Genomic DNA, 25,522 nt, shown 5'->3' on the forward strand with positions numbered 1-25,522 from the left:
ACAAAATAACAACATACATAGCCTAAAACAAAACAAATCACACAAACTGAATAAACTAGTCCTAAGCCATGGCTCTTAAACAGAGTGCGTTCAGGGGTTCCTCACATTTCAAACCTTTAAACTTTTACAAACTGATAGATAGATAAAATATTGTAAGACGTCAGTAATGTGTTAATTGCAGAAACAAGATGCATAACATTCCTTGTTGATACTTAAAAATAACGCCCTAATTGCATTGATTTCAAACTGTGTTTTTGGTGCTGGTGAATTGAAACCGGTGATAACAATAACATGGATGGACAATACATAGTGTGTAAAACCCCTTTATTAAAACAAGTTGCTTAATCAGTGTATCTTCACAGATAGAACAAAAGAAACTGCAGTCTTTATAAGCATGAAACGTACTTACAATTTACAGACAAGTTTTCAAGAAAATGTGTTTCAAGATAACAGTGATTAGCAGAAAACAGAAACCACCTCCTACATGTAAATGACTGAACGTGATGCACATTCTCTGACATTAAGACATTAAAACAAAATAAGTGTATCAAGATCATGCCCCCTCAGTTGGAATATTGTGCCCCTCACATTTTATTTTGATCCGGTTATTAATTGTCCATGTAGAAATGTCTTATGGTAATGTGCATTCTTGTTACAAAACTGATGTGCATTTTACTTCCCCCCCGGAGCGCACTTTGCCGGCACCCTCCACCCCTCCCCCCCGCCCCTGAGCGGAACTTCGCCAGCACCTTGGGGACCCCCGAGACCTCAGACACAATTCGAGCACTGACTGCACCGCCCCTCTAATCAAAGACCTACTTGTGCCTCCCTGCCGAGTTCATCCTGCCGCCGGGACTGATCAAGATGCATTTTAATTGTTTGATACAAATAAGCAATTTCAATATGTCATCCATATTAGAATGTGTAGTACATTTTGTTTCACTTCTGTTTCACTGCTTTTGTTTTTTAATAAAGAGAAAAAAGTATTCCAAAAGTAATCTAAAAGTATTCTGATTACGTTACTGACTTGGAGTAATGTATTGGATTAGGTTACAGATTATTTTCATAACAAGGTAATCAGTATTCTGTATCTTGCATTCAGTTGCATCCACAACTGAACGACCTACATTGGAAAACAATAGTCTTAGCTGCGTGCACTCCGACTTTAAGATCCCTATTAAGTGTTGAAGAAGTAGCTAGAGCGACTTCGTGGAATGAGGTCTTAGAACTAATAAGCGAAGCTTTTGGTTGGAATGCAGCAGATTGGGGAACTACATTTTATTCTGCAACACAAAGAAAAGGCAAACATGTAAGGGCATATGCCCTGTGAAAACGGACTCTATGTGTTTCTGGATACAATTGACAATGATATATATGACGAACAGTTAAAGAAATCCTTTTTACATGGATTACACCCTGATTTGAAAGCAATCCTGGGCATCTCAGTTGATGCAACCAAGGATTGGGACAATGTGTTCCCTAAAATTCACAGAGCACAGGAATTAGTAAAACAGGGAGCTTGGAAATCTGTTAAAATTGATAACAATGTGACTCCTCCCACCTATGATGAGTCGAAGGCAGCACCGACTGCTCCTCAGTACTAAACTCCTCCCCTATATCCGCAGAATGAGGTACTGCTCCTGCGACAGGAAGTCCAACAACTGTGCGCTGATATCATAGGGAATGCAGCCCATGCACAACAAGCATAGGGGTGCGTGGCCTCCCTGAAGGTAGAAACAAAGCTCTACCGGGACAGATGGAATAGGCCGATCTTAAGAGCAGCTGTTGACGGAGGCCCACAGCAATGCATGCTCTTAGACACTGGTGCTTCTGTATCTGTCCTACACACTCAATCTCCACACACACACCCTTTATCTACAGGTATTACATCTGGGTATCTGGGTTTAAGGGATACATGACTACTGCTATGAAGGTTACTAAATGTAATTTGAAAATAGGGGATTATCAAACAACTTGGTCTCCTATATTAATGCCTTTACTCAGGTCAGTCAATTATTGGTTTGGATGTCTTGAGAACTGAAGGTGTAATATTTGATTACGCTATTAATCAGATTTGGTTTAACAAAGGCAGAAATGTTGTGTACACTGTTAGTGATTCACATGCAGTATGTACTATTAAGTCACCAGGTGAATTACTGCTACCATTCAATGAAAAGTGCAGCAGTGTACAATGTCAGGAAATTCAGGAAAAAGGCAAACATATTCTTAAATGGTTTCACATCAATCAGGTAAAGACTGTTAAGTGATCACTGCTACCCTTGATCTTTCAGGTGTTCCTGAGAGAAAATGGAGACCCAGATGTTGTTCCTCGTTGGTTTCCTGGGGGTTGCCATTGATGATGCAATAGTTCACAAACAACCATGAGACTCCATAACCATTATGGGGATTGCAAGACTAAATTTGTTCTGAATGTTGATAATCTTGACTTGATGTAGAAACTGCTATACAGATGCTCATTCCTACTTATACTCTAGGATTTGTTTTGATTCTGCCATTGTATACTGCTGAAAATGTGATGAGGTCCCTGCGTAATGTGTATGATTTAGGTGTTATTGCACATGGAATAGTGATAACTCAACCACAATTATCTCCATTTGCAGGTCAAATGAGAAGCTTATGGCATGTTGTTGATCGTACTGAATGTTGTATTACCTATCGCTCTACTACAGGGGTGGCTAACCCTGGTCCTGGAGAGCCGCAATCCTGCAGGATTTCCAGGTCTCTCTTAATTACCTAATTAAGACCCATAATTGGTTCAATTAAGCAGTTAACGATCTGGATAAAACAAAAACCTGCAGACCCTGTGGCTCTCCAGGACCAGGGTTAGCCACCCCTGCTCTATTATGTTGTGTACATGTGACGTTATTGGAGAATCATTAAAGTTTAGGGTTGGTAATATTACTAAGTTATCAACCTTACATACTGTACCTGTGGGTTCAACAGGATACTTGCAAGCTCGACTAGTAGGCAATCACATGTGATGCATTACAACAGACAATTCTTATTACTACTGTATACTACTTGTATAATACTACTACAGTTTAGAATGTCAACTTATATTCCGCAAGATTTAAATTTCTCACCTACGTTGCGGGCTATGTTTGTAGAGATCCTGAAACCTGTTGATGCCGAGATTTTAAAGAAGTTAGAGCCTTTGTTGAAACATTCTGATATAACTCTCCTCAAACTAAAAATTCAAACACAAAAAGTTCAACAGGGGATACAACATATGATTTCTGAAGGAAATATGGAGATAACTTACAAATGTTCTCGGTAGAATTTTGCTTTTAAAGGTGCTACTTTCTTGTCTGTGTCTGTGTTAATGGTTACTATATGTATGTTTTATTATTTACATTGTCTGATATGTACTTATTATAGTGATGTTATCACCATTCGTCGTGAGACATTAGTCTCACATAATAAGCTTGTTTGGTAAATCCAGGTTTTATAATAAGCATGGTTATCCAATCTACCTCACAAACTTATATAACCTCACAATTACATATAATGGGTGCATTCACTAAATGTATTATGATTATTTATTTATTTTATTATTATTTACTGAAAGGTCAAACATCTGTTGAATGTTTTTTCCCTCTCAAGGTGGGGACTGTAAGATATTATTTGTTAGAATGTATTTTTCTATGGGAAATACACTCACCTAAAGGATTATTAGGAACACCATACTAATACTGTGTTTGACCCCCTTTCGCCTTCAGAACTGCCTTAATTCTACGTGGCATTGATTCAACAAGGTGCTGAAAGCATTCTTTAGAAATGTTGGCCCATATTGATAGGATAGCATCTTGCAGTTGATGGAGATTTGTGGGATGCACATCCAGGGCACGAAGCTCCCGTTCCACCACATCCCAAAGATGCTCTATTGGGTTGAGATCTGGTGACTGTGGGGGCCAGTTTAGTACAGTGAACTCATTGTCATGTTCAAGAAACCAATTTGAAATGATTCGACCTTTGTGACATGGTGCATTATCCTGCTGGAAGTAGCCATCAGAGGATGGGTACATGGTGGTCATAAAGGGATGGACATGGTCAGAAACAATGCTCAGGTAGGCCGTGGCATTTAAACGATGCCCAATTGGCACTAAGGGGCCTAAAGTGTGCCAAGAAAACATCCCCCACACCATTACACCACCACCACCAGCCTGCATAGTGGTAACAAGGCATGATGGATCCATGTTCTCATTCTGTTTACGCCAAATTCTGACTCTACCAACTGAATGTCTCAACAGAAATTGAGACTCATCAGACCAGGCAACATTTTTCCAGTCTTCAACTGTCCAATTTTGGTGAGCTTGTGCAAATTGTAGCCTCTTTTTCCTATTTGTAGTGGAGATGAGTGGTACCCGGTGGGGTCTTCTGCTGTTGTAGCCCATCCGCCTCAAGGTTGTACGTGTTGTGGCTTCACAAATGCTTTTCTGCATACCTCGGTTGTAATGAGTGGTTATTTCAGTCAAACTTGCTCTTCTATCAGCTTGAATCAGTCGGCCCATTCTCCTCTGACCTCTAGCATCAACAAGGCATTTTCGCCCACAGGACTGCTGCATACTGGATGTTTTTCCCTTTTCACACCATTCTTTGTAAACCCTAGAAATGGTTGTGCGTGAAAATCCCAGTAACTGAGCAGTTGTGAAATACTCAGACCGGCCCGTCTGGCACCAACAACCATGCCACGCTCAAAATTGCTTAAATCACCTTTCTTTCCCATTCAGACATTCAGTTTGGAGTTCAGGAGATTGTCTTGACCAGGACCACACCCCTAAATGCATTGAAGCAACTGCCATGTGATTGGTTGGTTAGATAATTGCATTAATGAGAAATTGAACAGGTGTTCCTAACAATCCTTTAGGTGAGTGTATCTTATTGTCTGGTTTGATTCAGGAAGCCAACATCTCCCTCTTTTTGCCTACTTCATGAGAGTCCGAGGGGCATGCTAGCAGTTAAACTAGAGATAAGAGTACAAGGGCAAACACCTCAAAGAGGCCAAACAGTTAGGTTTCTTACTGCCATACTGAAATATGGTGTGATGTTGGCAAAATGTGATTGGTTAAAGACAAAGAGAAGAGAAGAAGAGAGAAGACAGAGACAAGAAATAGAGGAAGAGCAGAAGAAGAGAGGGAGACACACCTGCTGCCGACCTGACCAGACTGAACTAAACTGCCCTGTGAGGAAAATAGGAGAATAGGGCTTATATCCTATCCTTTCTGTAATCCAGCAGAAGCTTTATATTACTTATGTTCAGTAATGTAATTCAATTATATTGGTTTTCTATTTTTGCTTCATCCCTCTAAAAAGAATCTTAAAAGAGAAACCAATTGACCTGAGTTTTCAGTTCGACTATTTGTTTAGATTGACTGAAAAACCAAGCATATGGAATTCTTTTACACATTAATGTGTTCATAGCTGTTTTTACCACGGCTTATGCCGGGCTTGAACTGTACAACTTAATGAAACAACTACAGGAACGCACCCTCTATCATGATACCGACTCTGTAATCTTTGTCACCAGACCAGGGGATTGGGTCCCACCCCTCATGCACTACCTTGGGGAGTTAACGAGCAAGCTAGATCCTCAGGATCATATAGGGGAGTTTGTTTCAGGGGGTCCTAAGACATACACATACCGAATGGCTGCTGGTAAGACCTGTATGAAAGTTAAGGGGATCACTCTGAATCATTTTAACAACAAGCTCATTAACATTAAGTCTCTGACGACCGTGGTCCAGAGTTTTGTAACCAAAAAAGACGATCCTCCTCATGAGATTATTACTTCCGTACACCAGATCTGTTGGAATAAAAAGGGCTACACGCTGGAAAATAGATCACTAAGCAAATGGTTCATTGTGGTGTACAATAAAAGAGTGTCTCGACAACATAGTGTGGTGTTACTTTTGCTGGCAACTGCTCTATGTTGATTTGGCAGCGAAAATAAAAAATCTGAAATTTGTGCAGGCCCTCCTCGCTTCGTTTTGTGACAATGAGTTGCTCCCTCCCAGTCAAACTAATGTAGTGGTCCTTGACGACATGATGGAGCTGGCTAGTGACAATAGTGAGGTGGAAAAAGCCTTCACAAAGTACACTCATCATAGGAATTTAAGTATTATTTATTTAGTTCAAATATTTTTTCAAGGTAAAAACAGCCGCACTATTAATTTAAACGATAATTATATAATTATTTTTAAAAACCCCAGAGATAAACTACAGGTTATCGTCTTGGCTTGTCAAATGTACCCCAACCAGACCAAGTTCTTTTTGGAGGCATTTGAGGACATGACCAAAAAACCCTACGGGTACTTAAAAGCACAAACCCAGGTTTGTGCCCCCCAGATTGGCCAGCGGTGTATGTGCTAAAGAAAAGGAAATAAGAATGTCTGTTCAGATTAAAAGAAATCTGCCACTTTTGCAAATGTTATTTGAGGGGAGCCCACGCCAGAGGAAAGCTGTGCTGGCAGCGGCCCCTTCGGATTTGATAGAGACCCTGTGCGAAATAGCTTTAAACATCTTGCGTGGAAACATCCCCCTAACCCCTTCTCAACATTCTAAACTCAAAAAACAAAAAGCTTTTATCAAGATCATCACTAACAAGAAGTATTCTATTAAAAGAAAAAGAAAGAAGATTAATCAAAATGGAGGGTTTATAGGTCTGCTCTTGAGCATAGCGGTACCTTTCCTAATCAGTCTTCTGACTTCGAGAGTGGGTTAATAATGGAATATGCTCAGAAAAAGTTTTTCATCCCTCAGGAAAAGCTTGAGAAACTGAGAAAAAATGTTGTCATTCCAGAACCCATTAGAGAAACTGCCGAATATAACCTGGACTCTGAAAAGAAATGTTATTGGCACGGGCCGACATAAATCAGCATTCCAAAGCTCAGTTGCATAGCGCCATGTTACAACACTGTTGAGGGTGCTTACTCAACCACCGTGTGAAGCACCTAAGAAAAAGTCAAAAGTACAGCTTTTTGCAAAATAGCACAAAGTAAACAAACCAAAATGATTTTAACATGTTTAACATTGTGTGTATAAGAACTCCAGGTTAAGTAGTACAAAGTTGCAGTGTTTTATTATTTTTCTGATCTCTTTTCTTATTTCTTTTTCTTTTCAGGAGGAACAAAAAAAGTGCTGATGCTAAAGTGCAGGAAGCAGTGTACTGTTTCTGAAACCTGAATTTAGCCAGAGCTGCTGTTTTTCTTTTAAATGTATTTATTTCATTATTTATCTTCTTCTCATTAACTCCAGAGGAAAGGTATGCATTTCTATTTTAATAACATAAGAACATAAGAAAGTTTACAAACGAAAGGAGGCCATTTGACCCATCGTGCTCGTTTGGTGTCCATTAATAACTGAATGATCCAAGGATAAATGTTCCAAAATTTTCAGCTTCAACCACATTGCTGGGGAGTTTGTTCCAGATTGTGACAACTCTCTGCGTGAAGAAGTGTCTCCTGATTTCTGTCTTGAATGCCTTGAAGCCCAATTTCCATTTGTGTCCCCGGGTGTGTGTGTCCCTGCAGATCTGGAAAAGCTCCTCTGGTTTAACGTGATCAATGCCATAATTTTGAAGACTTGAATCAAGTGCGCACATAGTCTTCTGAGGGTGAAGAGGTTCAGTTCCCTCAGTCTCTCGGAGTAGGACATTCCCTTCAAACCTGGAATAAGTCTGGTTGCTCTCCTCTGAACTGCCTCTAGAGCAGCGATATCTTTCCTGAAGTGTGGAGCCCAGAACTGTACACAGTATTCCAGATGAGGTGTAACTAGTGCATTGTACAGTCTTAACATTACTGCCCTTGTTTTAAATTCTACACTTTTGACAATATACCCTAACATTCTGTTAGCCTTTTGTATTGCTTCCCCACATTGTTTGGATGGAGATAGTGAGGAGTCCACGTTGACTCCTAGATCCTTCTCATGCATTACTTCATCTAGTTCTGTTCCTCCCATAGTGTAATTATAGTAGACATTTTTGTTACCTGCATGTAATACCTTGCACTTGTCCACATTGAATTTCATCTGCCAGGTGTTGGCCCACAACTGAATATTATCTAAGTCCCTTTGAATAGCCTGTGCTGCCGAGATGGTATCTGCTGAGCCACCTATTTTAGTATCATCTGCAAATTTGAAAAGTTTGCTAACTATCCCAGAGTCCAGATCATTAAAATAGATTAGAAAAAGCAAAGGCCCTAGTACTGATCCCTGTGGAACTCCACTAACAACCTCACTCCAGTCACTCCAGAAGCAACTCCTCTTATACATCAACCAGTTCATGATCCATCTACTTACATTACCCTGAATGCCTACAGCTTCCAATTTGAGGATCAGTCTTTGGTGTGGAACCTTATTAAAAGCTTTTTGAAAATCTAAGTATATCATATCATATGCTTTCACATGATCTACAGCTGCAGTTGCATGTTCAAAAAATTCTAATAAAATAGTAAGACATGATCTGCCTCATCTAAACCCATGTTGACTATCTTCAAGAATATGACTTTCATTAAGATGCTCCTCTATTTTCTGTCTAATCATTTTTTTCCAACATTTTACAAGTGATGCAGGTGAGACTGATTGGTCTGTAATTTCCTGGCTCAGTGTTTTCCCCTTTCTTGTGGATTGGTATGACATTTGCCATCTTCCAGTAAGTTGGCACATCCCCTGTTCTAAGCGCCATTTGGAATATTTGAGATAGCGGCAGGGATGTAAAGTAACGAAGTACAAATACAAAGTAAGTTTTTCGAGAATTTGTATTTTACTTAAGTATTTTTTTTTCAGACTACTTTTACTTTTACTCCACAACATTTATTTACAAATAAAGTATACTCCACTACATTTCCCACAGATGACTCGTTACTGTTATTGTAATTGGAGAGAGGAATTACATACATCTACGTGGAATTAACATGTTTCAGGTTTGCTAGATACTTGTGACCAATCACGCTGTAGCATAATGTGCAGCGCTGTAGTGAGTCAATCAGTGAGCCGGATACACGGCTCAAATCCACTCCCTCTCTTGTTCATTAGCGCTTTCATCGCTCTTTCCTTTCCTGATCAAAGGTGGACTCGGACCCGCAGCTGGACCTGATACTCCGCACTGAGCGACACAAGTTATAACCTTTCAGAGGCAGGTCTCTATTTTCTGAAGGACCCAGCAGAGTGAGTTATTGAGTGTTCTGATGCATACATTCATCTACAAAGGCTGCTTTTGAGCATTCAGAGGCTGTTTTGGGGGTTTGAAGAGGTTAGCCTCCCTAATTTGGTTCATGTCTCCGACCTTAACAGTTTCATAGAATTAGTACGAATCGCATCCTTCTAAAGCGTTTGTCCTGTGTCAGAAATTAATATAAAGTCTGTTGGTGGTTCACACTGTACGAGCGGAAATGGTATAACTGCCTGTATTTCAATAGGAGCTCCACAATGCTTTAAGGAAAATTAGCATCACTAAGATTTAAATGGTCTACTTTCTTGATTATTTCGCCATGACTGGAAAGAATCTGACCAATCAGAAGTGACGTCAACCCACGTGGAAACACGTTTGTTTCAGCCACTGCCCCCCGTTAGGCTGTGTTATTGTTCAAAGATGTATAATTTTAAGATTTGAGATTCAAACCCAGTCTGCAACATAGTGCAATAGATTACATTATAACAAATGTGATCACTACAGGGGTACATATTATATATTGTTTATTTTGTTTTGTGTTTTATTATACAACTGTTTGGGATATATGTATATGTGTGTGTGTGTATGTTTGAATAGTGAGTTTTCTAACAAAACTCAAAATTATTTAAATAAATCCCCCAATGTTACCCTTTGTTAATACTGAATACACATGAAATTAATATCCAGATATGTGCCTAAATAGCATTTAATTTTTGTTGAATATGGTTTTCTTCAAGATAAAATTGAGGAACCATAAACATACCTTGATAATTTATGGAAAATAAAATGTTGGATTAAAACATCAAATGAATCGCTTGTATGCCCCCTTTATAAGGCTCACACACAAACACATCCACATTCACTAAAATCACAATTTACTTTTACTTTTATTTTTGATACTTGAGTACTCTTAAAAGTAGCTACTTTTTTACTTTTAGTCAAGTACTGTCTGAATGGGAGACTTTTTACTTTTACCGGGGTACATTTTTGATAGAATATTTTTACTTTTACTCAAGTATGACTTCCGACTACTTTTTACACCTTGTTTGCGGCCTATAAATAATGTCCCTAATTTCTTTCAGTAATGTTGGAAATATACCAATAGTTCTTGATGCCTCCATTTAGTACTTTTTTTAGTTAAACAAGGAGCAACATGCAAAATGACAAGTCTAAAAAACATTATTTTTAAAAGAACTGTGTAAATTATTTCATGTTGTTTTCTTTTTTTATTATAAATGTTTTTTTTTTCCCATAGGAACCCTGTCACACGCACACACACACACACACATACACACAGTTGATGCTGTGACAGATTTTCCAGGTCAGATCCTAACATTGAGATCATTGAAATCCCGGGTGGGGCAGTGCTGTTGTACCCTTGAGCAAGGTGCTTCACTTAGATTGCTCCAGTACAATGCCCAGCTGTATAAATGGGTACAAATGTAAGTTGCCCTGGATAAGAGTGTCAGCTAAATAATAATAGTATTATATATTATTATATACATACACAATTGAATTTTAGGCCCACTATATATATATACACACCAATCAGCCATAACATTATTCTCTACACTCGCTCCCTGGGCCCCCTCATCGCTTCCCATGGCTTCTCCTACCACTTCTACGCTGATGATGCCCAGATCTTTTCCCTCTTCTGACCCTCTCATCCCCTCACGCATCTCTTCCTGCTTGTCTGCCATTTCCGCCTGGATGCACTCGCACCACCTCAAGCTCAACCTCTCCAAATCAGATCTCCTCTTTTTCCCCCACTCTTCCTCACCTTCTGCTGACCTCCCCATCTCGATCCCCTTGGAATCCACCACACTCTCTCTCTCCTTCTTCTTCCGCTAAAAATCTAGGAGTCACCCTTGATCCTGCGCTCTCCAACACCCAGCACATCACCACGCTGACACGCACCTGCAGATTCATCCCGAGCAACATACGCCGAATCCGACCCTTCCTCACCAACTACTCAACTCAGCTGCTCGTCCAGTCACTGGTCCTCTCCCGCCGGGACTACAGCAACTCCCTCCTGGCCGGCCTGCCTACAACTACTACCCGCCCGCTCCAGCTAATCCAGAACTCTGCGGCTCATCTGCTATTCTCTCTCCCCCGATTTGCACACACTACTCCACTGCTCTGCTCCCTCTACTGGCTCCTGATACCGGCACGCATTCAGTTCAGGACATTGGCCCTCACCTATCGCTGTCTCGACCACACTGCACCAAGCTACCTTCAGTACCTCATCTCCCCATACATCCCCTCCAGACTACTGTGGTCTTCCGGTGCCAGAAGACTAACCCTGCCTCCTCTTCACTCCCCTTCCTCCAGAGCCTGCTCCTTCTCATCCTTGGCCCCTAAGTGGTGGAATGACCTTCCCACTGAAGTCAGAGTCCTTGACCTCCTTCCGGCGCTTACTCAAAACACATATTTTCAGACAATACTTGTAATTTTAGTCCTTTACTCTCCCGTAGGATAGCATTTTACATTTCTACTTGTACTCGTATTATTTTGATTTCCCCTTTGCTCCCTTTCCCGTAGCCCTTGACTGTGACCTAACATCTTGTCCACACTTAGCTTTTAATATCCAGGATGTAAAACCTAATTTATTGTATTCACTGTAAAATGTATTATGGTTTGAATTGCATTATATTATGTAAATCTGAATTTGTAATGTTTGATGCCTTGTACTGAACTGCATTTTTGCACTTTGTATTGCGCTTATGTTTTGCAAGTTGCCCTGGATAAGGGCGTCTGCCAAGAAATTAATAATAATAAAATAATAATAATAATAACATAATTGTGAATTCAATTATGAGTTTCAGTACTTGGTTGCAAATCCTTTGCAGTCAATGACTGCCTGAAGTCTGGAACCCATAGACATCACCAGATGCTGGGTTTCTTCCCTAGTGATGCTCTGCCAGGCCTGTACTGCAGCTGTATTTAGTTCCTGCTTGTTCTTGGGAACATACTCCTTTCCTTACTCCTCAGGCTACTTTTAGAGTGCAACAACAATCCTCTGATATATATGTTGACTAAGCTTAATGCCACCAGACACAGATGGCTTGTTGCTCTCTCAATGTACAGTTTTGACAATGGAAAACGGAATGTGTACAGAGGTCGGCTGTCTGGAAGACCCCATGGACCTCTGGAGGATGATGTAGACTGAGACATTGGACAGGAAGATCTCCATGTTCAGGGATCGAATCAGTCACGACCCAGGTGAATTTTGGTGACAGTGTTGCTGTGGCATAATGTGCAAATTCCAATGAAGATGGTGCAGGGTGAAGATTAAGATGTCTGATGATGATGTAGGAGTGGATGCCATTGAAACCCTTCTCTGTGCTGTTCCCAATGAGTTGCCCTCTTTCCCGTCTCTCTCACTCTCACACACTTTCTGTTCCATACCTGCATCTTTTCTATTTTAAGGTCATCAGGCAATACCCAAAGTTACACAATTGTGCAATATGTCATTCCTTTGTAAAACGTTAGTATACCACCAGGCAACTGGTTTAAATAAATGCAACACGTACCACTAAAAAACATACATTGAGTGACCGCCCACAACAAATATTCCCCTAGTGTACTCCTCCCAATATACAGTTTTACTGGAATATTAGATCATGTAAACAGTTTTCCTTCACACTTACACTTACAGAAAGTCTGAGCTTTCATTGCATCAATGGTCATATCCTGTGCAGAATGAGGAAAGTCTGCACAACGTGAACGTACTCATTTAAACAAACCGACAGAGCATTATTCAATAAATGGGGTGAAATTAAAGAGCTGAAAAAGGCTGGGGTGTCAGACTCCAGTCCTTGGGGGCCTGTGTTTTGTTCCAACAGGAATAATGTCATTATTGACACAGGTAGGCTTATCTAGAACTTTCATTTATTTTTATTTTTATAGCCGATACCTTGCAATTGGTTGATCACTCAAAACACTTAACCCACAGAACACTTCAGACTGGAGAGAAGTGTTTAATTAATCCAGTTAATTGTTTAATTAGACCAATTAAGGAGCCAAGAGCTGGGATGGAACAAAACCCAGCAGACACTGAACAAAGGGGTGAAATTAAGAACATAAGAAAATTTACAAATGAGAGGAGGCCATTTGACCCATCATGCTCATTTGGTGTCCATTAATAACTGATCCAAGGATCCTATCCAGTCTATTTTTAAATGTTCCCAAATTGTCAGCTTCAACCACATCGCTGGGGAGTTTTTTCCAGATTGTGACAACTCTAACTGGAGTGAGGTTATCAGTGGAGTTCCACAGGGATCAGTATTAGGGCCTGTGCTTTTTCTAATTTATATGAATGATCTGGACTCTTGGATAGTTAGCAAACTTGTCAAATTTGCAGATGACACAGAAATATGTGGCTCAGCAGACACAATTTCATCAGCACAGGTTATTCAAAGGTACTTTATTCAGTTGTGGGCCGACACCTGGCAGATGCAATTCAATGTGGACAAGTGCAAGGTATTGCATGCAGGTAACAAAAATGTCCACTATAATTACACTATGGGAGGAATAGAACTAGATGAAGTAACACATGACAAAGACCTTTCCCCCTTTCCCCATCCAAACAATGTGGGGAAGCAATAAAAAAAGTCAAACAGAATGTTAGGGTATATTGTCAAAATTGTAGAATTTAGAACAATGGAAGTAATGTTCAGACTGTACAATGCACTAGTTGAACTGGAAGAAGTAATGCATGAAAAAGACCCTGCCCTCTTAATGTGTTCCCAGGGTCTATCATGTAGCCACCAGGTATGTTGCCTTACAAAGCTGCCCTGTATATACTTTGTTTATTATTTAATTGCAGTGGTGCAAAGTAGTTTGCTAGTAGACTGGAGCGTCACTGCCGCTATTCCCAGCTGATGGCACTCGAGCTGTTCTTGCTGCCTTGCTGTGTATATAATTCCTTGGTCAGCAGGCTGTGCGCCATGGAGTTATTATGACAGCACAGTGTAGCTGGCCGCTCTGTTCTGTTCAGTTGAGTGTGATTGCTCCTGTGCTGTGAGGAGGCAACAAGAATGTTCCTGCTGTCACGCTGTATATACTGTTGTGTCCAGCTGTGACAGATTGACAAGCCAGCTTTGTGTTATTTCAGGGGGTCTGTGGCCCTGGTCCTGCAGGATCAGGGGTCCACTGTCACATTAATGTGCGGAGGGCGCACAAGTTGCTTGATTGCCCTGCACCATATATTGTTGCAAGTAGATATACAGCCTCACTCCTAGCTCAACTAGTAGAGCAGCCGGCTTTGCTATTGTAAGTGGAGGGTGTAAGAGTTGACCTCTGTAGCCCAGCTTTGTACATTCTGATTGCAGACAGTTCCTGGTAGAGCGTAACTGTGGTCCTCACTCCTGGGCAGCCAAGGTGTGGCCCCAAGGGGGCCCTGTGGCTCCTGTCTGGAGTTGTGTTGCCGAGGCCTCCTAGTGGTACGCCTCGGGGCAGGCTCCCTTATCAACTGCTGCCTCTTCCCATGCGATGGTTTTGTTATTTACATCCCAATCTGAACCTAATAACTATGTCTGCTCACTGCCATGTCATGAAATAAAATTAAACGCAAGTCACAAAAACACCTGTGTTTACTTTTTGTTTTGCTTTAGCCATGTTATATTGTGAGATTCTACAATTGGTCTGTTTAACTAAGTAGGCCCCACTGAGCAATCATATCTTCCTTGGTGATTGTTTAGCATGGTAAACCTAGAGGAACCTAGAGAACAGACATCCCACTGCACTATTCTTTTCCTTTCTTCATTCTCCTTTTCTCATTAATGGCATAAGGATTCAAGTAAGATTGAACCAGCACTTTGGGACAGTTTAAATTCAGGACTGTGTTACACAAAATCAAAAACATTTTAGTTTGGGATTTGGGATAAATAATTTCAATGCTTATATTTTATTTAAAATATTTTGGGTTGTGCACAACAAAAGCATTAAATGTTGCAATGTATGCCTATAGTTTTTTTTTGCTTTTTATTTTTTATATTGGTTAAATTAATTACTGTATATGTTTAACAAAGGTTGAAGTATGATTCTGAATGCCATGCAATTTGTTTTCCATACACTGTTACCAAAGCAAACTATTAATTGCTTTGTAATCCACAATTCTGCTGATTGTATACCATGTGAATTAAATTCCTTGTTTCTCTTGGTTGGGTTACAATATGTGCTGTTATTAACATATTTTCACCTATCGTGTACTGTGGATAAATGTTATACCTGAGTGAACTGTTTTAATGCAAACATCGTTAATAACAATGTTATGTACTGTAAGTGTAACGTGCCCTCATTTTGGTTGGGACTAACCCTTATAGGGCTGAACTTAAACTACCAATAACAGTTGTTATTAACAGTAAGAAACGGGAAACATGGGTAAGTATTGCCATAGTCTCACATAAAGAGTGAGTGCTGCAGTCTATTTATACAATCTGTTTTTGGATTTTGGAGTCTAATAGAGATTGTTAGGACTTGGGTATTTAATGTGTAGTGATGTGTGACTTCTCCTGCAGAGTTTTAAAATACATGAATCGAAAACATGCGGCTGCAATTACCGAAAGAATTTAGCACGATTTGAATAGCTCAGGGAATGGGGTTGATTTAAACAGCCTAGGATTGACGGCTAAAATGTGTAGGGTCTTTATCTCGGAGCTTGGTTAGCTATTATATTTTAATTTTCATGCTGCTGTTGAGGGCTGAATGAACACCAATGGGAATTGTAAAAGGAGCTAGCTAAGAGGGGGAAAAACAAGAGCTACCTGCATCACAAATGATGTAAACAGTGCTGACATCTAAGGAGTTTGGGTGCAAGAAGTGATTGCTGGAAGGCAGAACTGTGCGGCCTACTTTTTAGTAGGTTGGCACAGGTGTATGTAACCAGGCCATACACATTTTGTATTATACATTTAATTATACAATACATTAAAAAAGGAAAATATGCAAATGAATACATACTGGTATGTTATAGTTTCGATTCAGAGTAATATTTGTTTCCTATTATCTGGTGTTTTGCTTTTGGTTTTCTCGCGTGTACTGTCTGCAACCATTATTAAGATAGTGTCTTGTTTCTAGTTTTTATTTTATTATTTTTTGGTGGAGGGTTATCTTTTTCACAAACCTTGTGTTAAAACAGACCAAATTACAACACAATAATGTGTATTTGTAACACAATAGTGGGTATTTTTAACACATTAATGTGTTTTTCCCACACAAAATTGCCTTAAAAATACACATTATTGTGTTGTAATTTGGTCCATTTTAACAAAAGGTTGTTAGTTAAATTAGAGTGCAGGTGAATTCCAAATTAGTGTATATAATTATTTAATTAGAAAAGAAAACTGATATGCTACTAAGTCATAATTAATGAACAATTCTTAAAAAATTAATGGTAGAGGTACATTTCTGAAAATATTTAAATTTTTATTTATTTATTTTTGTTTATTCAGATTTTTTTTTTGTGTGCATGATACAATCTCCTGTGGATTTCACTCAGCTATCACTAACTTGCATATAAAAACTACAAGGAAAAAATTAATCAACAGTTCTGGACTAGCGAAGTTATATGCTCATTATTCTCATAGTTCCCACAAACTATGATATACTTGCAGGCATAGCCTACTGCAAAACAATTTGTGAACGTATTCCATAGGTTTCCATTTTAAGATGAACCCCTGATATAAAAGGATTTCTACAGCATAGATAGGTCTATGCTGAAGATTTAGACACATGATGATCATAATTATTATTATTAGAATGCCAAACAGTGGCATCACAGTGAAGATCTGCCTGTAGAGGGCATTGTTGCTGCAGATTGGATGGTGTAGCCTGGGTTTAGTTCTAGATTTTGTTCTCTGTATTCACTATTTACATTATGTTTGTTTACATTCAATGACAAGAACTATACAGATAATTATACTATACTGTACTGTCTGAAATATATTACTCCAATATATTAAATCAGAATCGGTCAGAAGTCTGTTCATCTCTACAGGTTATTAGGAATTTGATATTTCCATTTCAATTTAATATTTAATTTCTAATAATTTAAAAAGAGAAAAATCCAGTTAATGTATATATACATGTCTGACAGAAAAGACAACATATAGAACTTTAGACATTCAATAGCAGTGCCCCATATATGCATTACTGTACCCCTTTGCTCCCTCACATGTACTCAAAAGCCACAAAATCCAAACACAACATTTTAGTAAATTGACAAGACAGTGAGAATGGAATAGATTACTGCAAAGGCTAATTCCAGATTTAATTATTAAAAAAATTAAACACTGTTTGTGCTTCTGTGTATTCATGTATATTTTTGTGGCCTTGTTTTTGTACTGGAGGTACTATATCAACATTAAATTATTAATCCTGTGACAAGAAGACCTTTTTTTTATTATTATTATTTTGTGTTGGGTGGGGTTAATAGATTTAATGGCTTAAAAGCAGAACAAAGAAGTGTTAGATGTAGTGTTGGGTGTTTGAACAGAAATGTATCAAGTGTCCTCATCATCATCTTAGCTTATGTGTCCATCATTGAAACCTCTGTCCCCCATATTTTAATACACTTCAAATTCAGACAGAACAGTGTTGTGCTTTAAAAGTGTACTGGGATAATGCGCAAAAGTACCCCCCCCCCACCCCCAGATCTATAAAGCACTCTTATTCATAGTCAGCCATTGTATGTAGACACTTATTTTTCTGGTATTGATATTGGAGTACTGTTATGGAAAAACAAATTAACATTTGCATTTACAGATATCTTGGAATATTTGCTAAATATCCTTAAATCATTTAGAGATTGCAAAATTAATTTGAGATCTCGTTCAACTCTATTTACAGATATCTCATACTCATTTCAAGATATCTATTTACAGATATCTCGTACTCATTTCAAGATTTCTCTAATTAATTTAAATATATCTGAAATATGAACTACTGACCAGGAAATTATAATGTCAGGCAACATATAGGGTTATTTTGAGATATCTCAACATATATTTCAGATATCTCATAATACACAAGACATTATTTTGAGATCTTTGTGTATTTCAGATATCTTGAAATGAATTAGAAATGAATGAATTGAAATTGAATCTTGAATTTATTTGCAGATATCTTAAATGAATTGCAGATATTGTAAAGTAAATGTGAAGGTATCTTGAAAACATTAAAAGATATCTGAAAAATATTTCTAAATCTTTCAATATTTGAAGATATCTTTCAATAACTTTGTGATAAGTGTTAATTTGGTTTGCTATACTGTTATTGCACATTAGCTAGACAAAAGTGGGGGTTACTGTATAGTTATGTAGTTACAGATTATTTTTGTTTCATAATGGTACAGTTAAGGTCTGGAAATGCAGGCCCTAGCTGCTTTAATGATTACAGGGTGCTGGGCAGTCTAATTCTAGAAACTATGGGCCGCATTAAATCAAAACGTGGACCCACCCACTAATAGCAAAGTACAAACCTGTATATAGCGGTTACATTTCTGATTAGAAGAAAGTGGCATCTTACTAAAAATGAAGCTGCAACTGAGTACAGTTCTGTAGTTTTCTAATAGTGGGTGGGTCAAAAGTTTGATTTTATCTGGCCCTAGAAATGGGTGTGGACTGATTGTAAGTGATATTTGCAAGTGTGCAATGATTTCTTCGCCTATCATTTTGCAAAAACACGTTTTCATTCTGATTTTAATTGTGAAGCTTTAGTAGTATGGTTATTGGTAGTATCCTAGTTGTGTTACAGCAGTTTACAACATTGTATATATATATATATATATATATATATATATATATATATATATATATATATATATATATATATATATATATAGTGAAAAAAAAAAAAAAACATACCTAATGTTCCAAGAAGAGAAATGATGCAGGTCAGGATAACTCTGGTTTGCTATTATACATTTCAATAACTGCAATAATATTTGTATATCGATATACACATATAAAGCTATCCAAACATAGTAATAGCAGAAGTATTCATTTGGCTACTGGGTATTATTGCTCTAAGATTGTAATTTACACAATGTTGTGGCATTTTGATTAAAATTAAGAGGGCTGTGTATGCTTCCACACGATTCCTAGTTGGAAACCAGCGTCAATACTGTGAACAGGCCAGGTCTGCCGTTGCTGTACTGAAACAAATCGATGGCTATCAGAGACGCAACCTAACTTCCACTTGGCTTGACAGAAAACAACGGTTACTAGTACTGATTGGTTTTCAAGCCTGTCGAAGAGCCGCCTTTCTGAACTGAGCACGTCCCTTCTTTGCCTGCTACTCTAAGGAAACAAAAAGAAAAAAGAAAAAGAAAACGGAAAAAATAAGCAAGTTTGTGTGTGAGTACGCTGTCAGTAGCGAAGAGGGGAGGCGGTGTGTGTGTGTGTGTGTGTGTGTGTGTGGGGGGGGGGGGGGGGGGCATAGGGAGGACTCTTGTAAGGGGGGGGAGTAGTGGTGGAGAAAGAGACGGAGAACCTGGCCCTTTAAATCGAACATCTATTCGGCGGTGAGTAGCTTAATACAACGCTGTTTAAAATGTATTGCACAGGTGCGAAAAAGCATGCATTTCTGGCGTTATTTGTGTTTTCTTGCAGATGGGGACGGGGTAACACGCCGCTGGTGTTCACGTCTTGAACGGAGGCTTTAATTCGGTGTCGCTTTGAATGTTTCGCTATAATGTGCGGTGGAGGAGTGAGGAGGAGTGTTTTAGCTATAGCACCAAGTGGTCTTTGAACGCACACATTATTCTGTGTTTATTATTTTTCGGGGGAGCAGGAGGGTGGAGGGGGGATGCAATATACGGTTCCACAAATCATTGGGTTAGTTCAATTAAAAAGAAGAGACATTACAAAATACGCCAATTATTTATTTGTACATATTTTTAGACACCGCACAAAACTGCCTTATTTCGCGTGTGCAAAGTAAGATGTCTGGTTGGTATTTGGAGGGTAGTGGGTTTTTTTTTTTTCCCTCTCTCCTGTTAAAGTGTGTCGGAGAGGGACACACACACACACACACACACACAGTAGGTAAAATTGAGGCATGATTAGGGTTTATGGAACATAGTAGGCCAGCGAACAACAGAATACAATGGAGTATGTGGATTTCATATCGAAATTTGATTGAATAAAAGGAATGGTTGTTTTGCGAGCTACTGGTGGGTTTTTAATTAATTAATTATTTGTACTAGCCAGAAGCCTCACAAGCAAAACGAGATTCGCGAACAATAATACTCAGAAGCACATCACGTTAATAAGAATTGTTGCTTCACGATTCCAATTAAAGGAATAATGATTATTTTACTGACGAATTTCAGTTGTTAAGAGGAAGACGTTAAATATTAAGAAGAATTATTATTATTATTATAATTATTATTTATTGTAATGTCGGGGTATATTCCAAAATAATGAGTTGACAGAACTGTCTATCTGTTCTTGTATTATTATTATAATTAGAACGTATTTTTACTAAAGTTTATATCATAGTCAAACAACACTTAATTTACTTAAGCAGTAATCACTCGTTGAAGTCAGAATTAATTAATTTAATGGCATACACTGAGAATTAACAAGGTCCTTCTAAGACACATTGGGAGTTGCAGCACTTTTCTAGCTAATTACCTGTTGTTGGCACAAAAGTATTCTATGCAATTCTTGAACACACATCTAAGCTGAAAGTGAAATTCTGTGTAATGTAGTTCCTTCTTATTTACCACTGAAGATGAAGATGGTGTTACCCCAGTCTGCTTCACCAATGAACAGTTACAGTACCCTTATGATTATTATTTTGCTGACCTGCAATGAGAAATTGGCAATGAGCTATGCAGAGAAAATGAATAATTTCTTACAGGGTTGAACACTGACACTGTGCTGCATCTCAACAAATATATAATGTATACATTACACATGATCACAAATAGCCCTATATTACAGGTGATTTAAAACTACCTATCCCAAAATAACCAAAACAAGCATTGATTTAGACTGGCATCCCCTCCTGGGTGTATTCCTGCCTTGCGACCTATACCTGCCTGGGTCGGCTCTGGCTTCCCCGCGACCCTCACCAGGATAAGTGGTTTCGAAGATGGATGGATGGATGGATGGATGGAGTATTGATTTAATATATTTTTATTAAAGTTCAGGTTGTTACTGTTTGTGCATCAAAACCTCTGATTGGTGTAATACTATTACTAATTACTATTACTAATAGCTGGGCTCTGGGCTTTCTGATCTTACAGTGTGAGAAATACAGCAGCCAACATTGACAGTGTGTGTGTTTTGGGGCACAGGTGCTTTTTTCTGAGCTTCCTAAAGATGCAATGATGCAATTCCAAACAGGGAGGAAAAATAATGAAAATGATTATATATTGAAAAGAAAATGAAAATGTATAAGCAAAATATGCTAGCAATGGGAAATGAATAATTGGCTAAGCTTTGAGAGGTTACAGGAGTGCCCAGAACCAAAATAAGCACAGTCTGTCTTGCACAATCCTGCATGAAACCTCTTTATGGGAATATGCATTTGTTGATACACTGACTGGAACACTTTCTCAAAAAAGGCCTTAAACTTTTATTGTAGCTATACTGACATTACAATTGGAATAATATAGTAGCGCTGTTGGAATAGAGATCCCTCTCATGTGAAGTTTGATTCACTTGGTTTTGCATGTTATTTACCTACCATATTCTGGAAAGTTTTATAATCTTGCATCTTGTTTTGCCAATTCCTCACAGCATGTGGACATTCGGGAGTTTACTATTGTAGGTTTAGGAATATAACATTGTGGAGGGCAATATAAATAACAGATTTTTTATAGGCTGCATATATAACCCTGTAACCTCCAAAAACAATACATTTGTAGGTCTTCCTGAATGTCTGTAACACTGGAAATGGAAATCTTCTGATAACAAGGCTTGTAGCATGTGCTTTAAAAAAGTTGGTTAATAAAGAGGTATCTGAAGAGCCACTTCCTTTGTCTCCATTTTGCCCATGAGACACATAATGAGGAGCACTGGGTAATAAATTCAAGAATGCAACTTGATTATCATTGTTAAAAGTAGCACAGGCTGGTGTTTTTTTGCCTTCTGTTGGTGGTAGGACACTATAGTAAGAGTGAGGATGTCCTCTTGAGTTGCAACTGTCAATACTGTTCGAGACGCGTGATGTTTAAGAAAAGGATTTGCATCATGAGACTTTCGTGTATGGGGGTATTAAAATGTGTTTTTTGTGGTTCAAGTCAGATTGTTGCCAGTGTTTAATCAAGTTCCAGAAGCTGACAAGCAAGAAAGACCTTGATCTAATAATAACAGGTCATTACAGATTGATTTATGTATTTTATTGATTTTGTTTTAAACCTATTCACTGGTATAGTGCAAATACCTATACATAGATTTTATTTTTATCTGAGGAATCCCAAATTATTCAATGTGACCTATAAGGAAACCCAGTCTGGAATCTGCGCTTTCTGGACTATAGGGCTCAACCTCCTCTCAGAGCAGAAGCATTTATGAGTTCCAACGACTTGGGAAGGGGGTTCTGGATTGCAGTTTTATTATTCACAGCTCTTTTCCACGTCAACTCCCATTGCCTCACCTAGCTAAACAGGGGCTTAATTTGTGACAAAAGCTCTGTGCCTGGGGAGTGTCAGCACAGAGGTCTCCATCTTGGTTTTGAAAAACACCAGCCACTCCATTGATTTCAACTCTCTGGTTCATTCGCTTCAATAGGTGTGTTGGAATTTGAAAACATCGTGCAATTACTGCTCTGTTTTGAAGCCTTGTCTGATTAATTATGCCCCCCCAACAAAAAATGAATAATAATACAGGGATGATAAATTGTGTAAATTATCTTCATGGTGATGCAACTAAAATATGGAGGGTGTATTCTCCCAACATTAACTCACACAGCTTCAGTAGGGTCTTTAGACTTGGAGTCAACCGCACTATCACTCTTCTCATTAGGAGAGTGCCGAGATGCTGCATCATTATTGCCTGTATTTAAAAGGGAAACGGGGAGAGCAGGTTAACCCACTGTTGGGACATATGATTTGAATGCTGTTTATACAGGACTGTTCCCCTATGACTGTACAGTGCTTTATTACTTCTAATTTCTGTAATGTTTACCTGCCAGCTGGTTTCAAAACTGGCTTTACAGCCTAAATTAATTTTCAAAGCCTCAAACCTAGTCCAGGGGCCTCATGTACAAAGACTTGCGTTGAATTCATACTAAAACATTGCGTACGGACAAATCTGTAAATGTGCGTACGCACACAAAAAAACAGATGTGTGATTCTCTGCATACGCAGGATCCTACGCATATTCTCTTTGTACATCCCAATTAACGTGAAATTGAGCGCACATGCACGAGCACAACACCCCACCCTGTCTCCTCCCTTAATTAAATACATTTTAATGTATTTAATGAGTCCACTGTGGCAAAAGCAAGCAGCAAGAAAATGGCAAAAGCCAGCAGCAAGAAACGAAACTTTACGGAAAGTGAATTGGAGGTGCTACTATCGGAGGTAGAAACGAGAAAAAATATTTTATTTGGAACTTTGTCCTCCGGAATTAATAACAAAAGGAAAAAAAATGAGTGGGAGAGTTTAGCTGACGCCATCAAAAATCGCACTGTAAATGACCTTAAAAAGAAATGGTCTGATATAAAGGTGGAAGTTAAGCGGACTGCACCGACAAAATGTGGGCAGAACAGGCAGTGGTACAATTGGTCAAAAAATGAACTTTGTCTCTGATTACCATTTATATTGTCGCAATCACATGTTGACGGGCCTGAATGGCTTGTTGGTTGGGCTGCACATACATTGGTCCTGGGTCGGGGTCATCCGGCGGTGCCGCCACCTCACCAAGTGGTATGCCGTGCCTGTGCGCGACATTGTGCAGCACACCACAGGCCAGCACGATGCGGCATACCTTGTCAGGGTGGTATAACAGCATCCCCCCGGTCCTGTCAAGGCAGCGCCACCGACATTTCAGCTGCCCAATCGCCCGCTCTACAACTGACCGAGTGCGAGAATGGGCATCATTGTAGCTGCGCTCTTGGTCAGTTTGTGGGTTGGTGAGGGGGGTTAACAGCCACCTTTTTAGTGGATAACCGCGGTCTCCTGATGGGCAGTTAAATAATTAAATGGCAAAAACAATAATAAAAATAATATTAAATAGAACCATAACTTTAAATGCATCACTCACCAAGAAGCCACCCATCGCGCACCCTGCCAGCTTGGAGCCTCATCCCAACCGTGCTGTTTGTAAGGATGTGTGAATCATGGGTTGACCCAGGCCTTGCCACAATATTTGTTAGGCGCATTTGTGCATCACATATTTTCTGCACATTTATTGAATGGAAATGTTTCCGATTCACATATGCAAATTCTTCTTCAGATGGTGCCTTTATAGCAATGTGTGTGTAGTCGATCGCTCCGATTACATTAGGAAAACCGTCTATCGCTGCAAATTGCACTTTAATGTTTGGCTGGTCAACTGCATCGTATGGGAACCTTATATAACTGGTAGACATGCTCCCGTCTCATACAGCTGGCATTGCATGGCTCAAAGACGACTGGCTTATTCCTGAGCGGTCTGCCAGTTCCCTTTGGAAAGAACCAGTTGCCAGGAAACCAAGTGTTGTCAGCCCCTGTAGGGGAACGGGTATTGCATGGCTCCTCGCTGTCTCTCTTTCCAAATTCGGACCCAACTCAGCACAGAGCTTCAAGAGGATAGCCCTTGGAAATCTGAAACGGCTGATAAGCCAGTCAGCATCATGGGCCAGAAAATCATCATCATCATTGTGGTCCCTAAAAACTCGTTCTCCTCGGATTCTGCCATTAGCAAAGTCCTCTAATAAGGCCAACGCTGCCATTGCCATAGACTAAGGGTTGTATCAATCTGCACATGCTTTTATGTTCTTACTTAATTGCATAATTGATAGAATATTCCCATGAGGCTCGTGTGACAATAGTATTTTAGTTAGTTTATAAATTGCAAATTAATAGCAATGCTTCTCACAGGTGGTGGTGCGATAGACTTGTACAACAATTCATAGTGTAATGTTTGCAACTTCACTTCATTGCTTGTAAGAGTTGCCAACGGACAAAAACCATGAGAAATATACGTACGCCAGACATGAAGTTGGCGTGGAGGAACGCACATTCTTGCGTTCATTTCACTGTTAGTACATACGACCGTGAGCGTGAAAGATGGCGAACGCAAAGTTCTTGTGTGTACGCAGCATTGATACATGAGGCCCCAGGTGTTTTGGTCCAGTAATTTGAATTACCACTGTTTAGATTCATAAAGTATGTTT

General features: G+C 39.2%; 1 protein-coding gene across 2 annotated transcripts in view; it reads left to right on the forward strand.

The window, feature by feature from the left end:
* Window positions 1–19,634: 19,634 nt before the first annotated feature.
* Window positions 19,635–25,522, forward strand: part of gng7 (guanine nucleotide binding protein (G protein), gamma 7) — a 160,134-nt gene continuing 154,246 nt past the window's right edge. For both annotated transcript variants that reach the window (XM_066695284.1, XM_066695282.1), the window contains exon 1: window positions 19,635–19,712. The gene's annotated coding sequence lies outside the window, so the exon portion shown is untranslated. The remainder of the gene's footprint in view (window positions 19,713–25,522) is intronic.

The sequence above is a fragment of the Amia ocellicauda genome, chromosome 22, assembly GCF_036373705.1.
Source record: "Amia ocellicauda isolate fAmiCal2 chromosome 22, fAmiCal2.hap1, whole genome shotgun sequence".
NCBI lineage: Eukaryota > Metazoa > Chordata > Actinopteri > Amiiformes > Amiidae > Amia > Amia ocellicauda.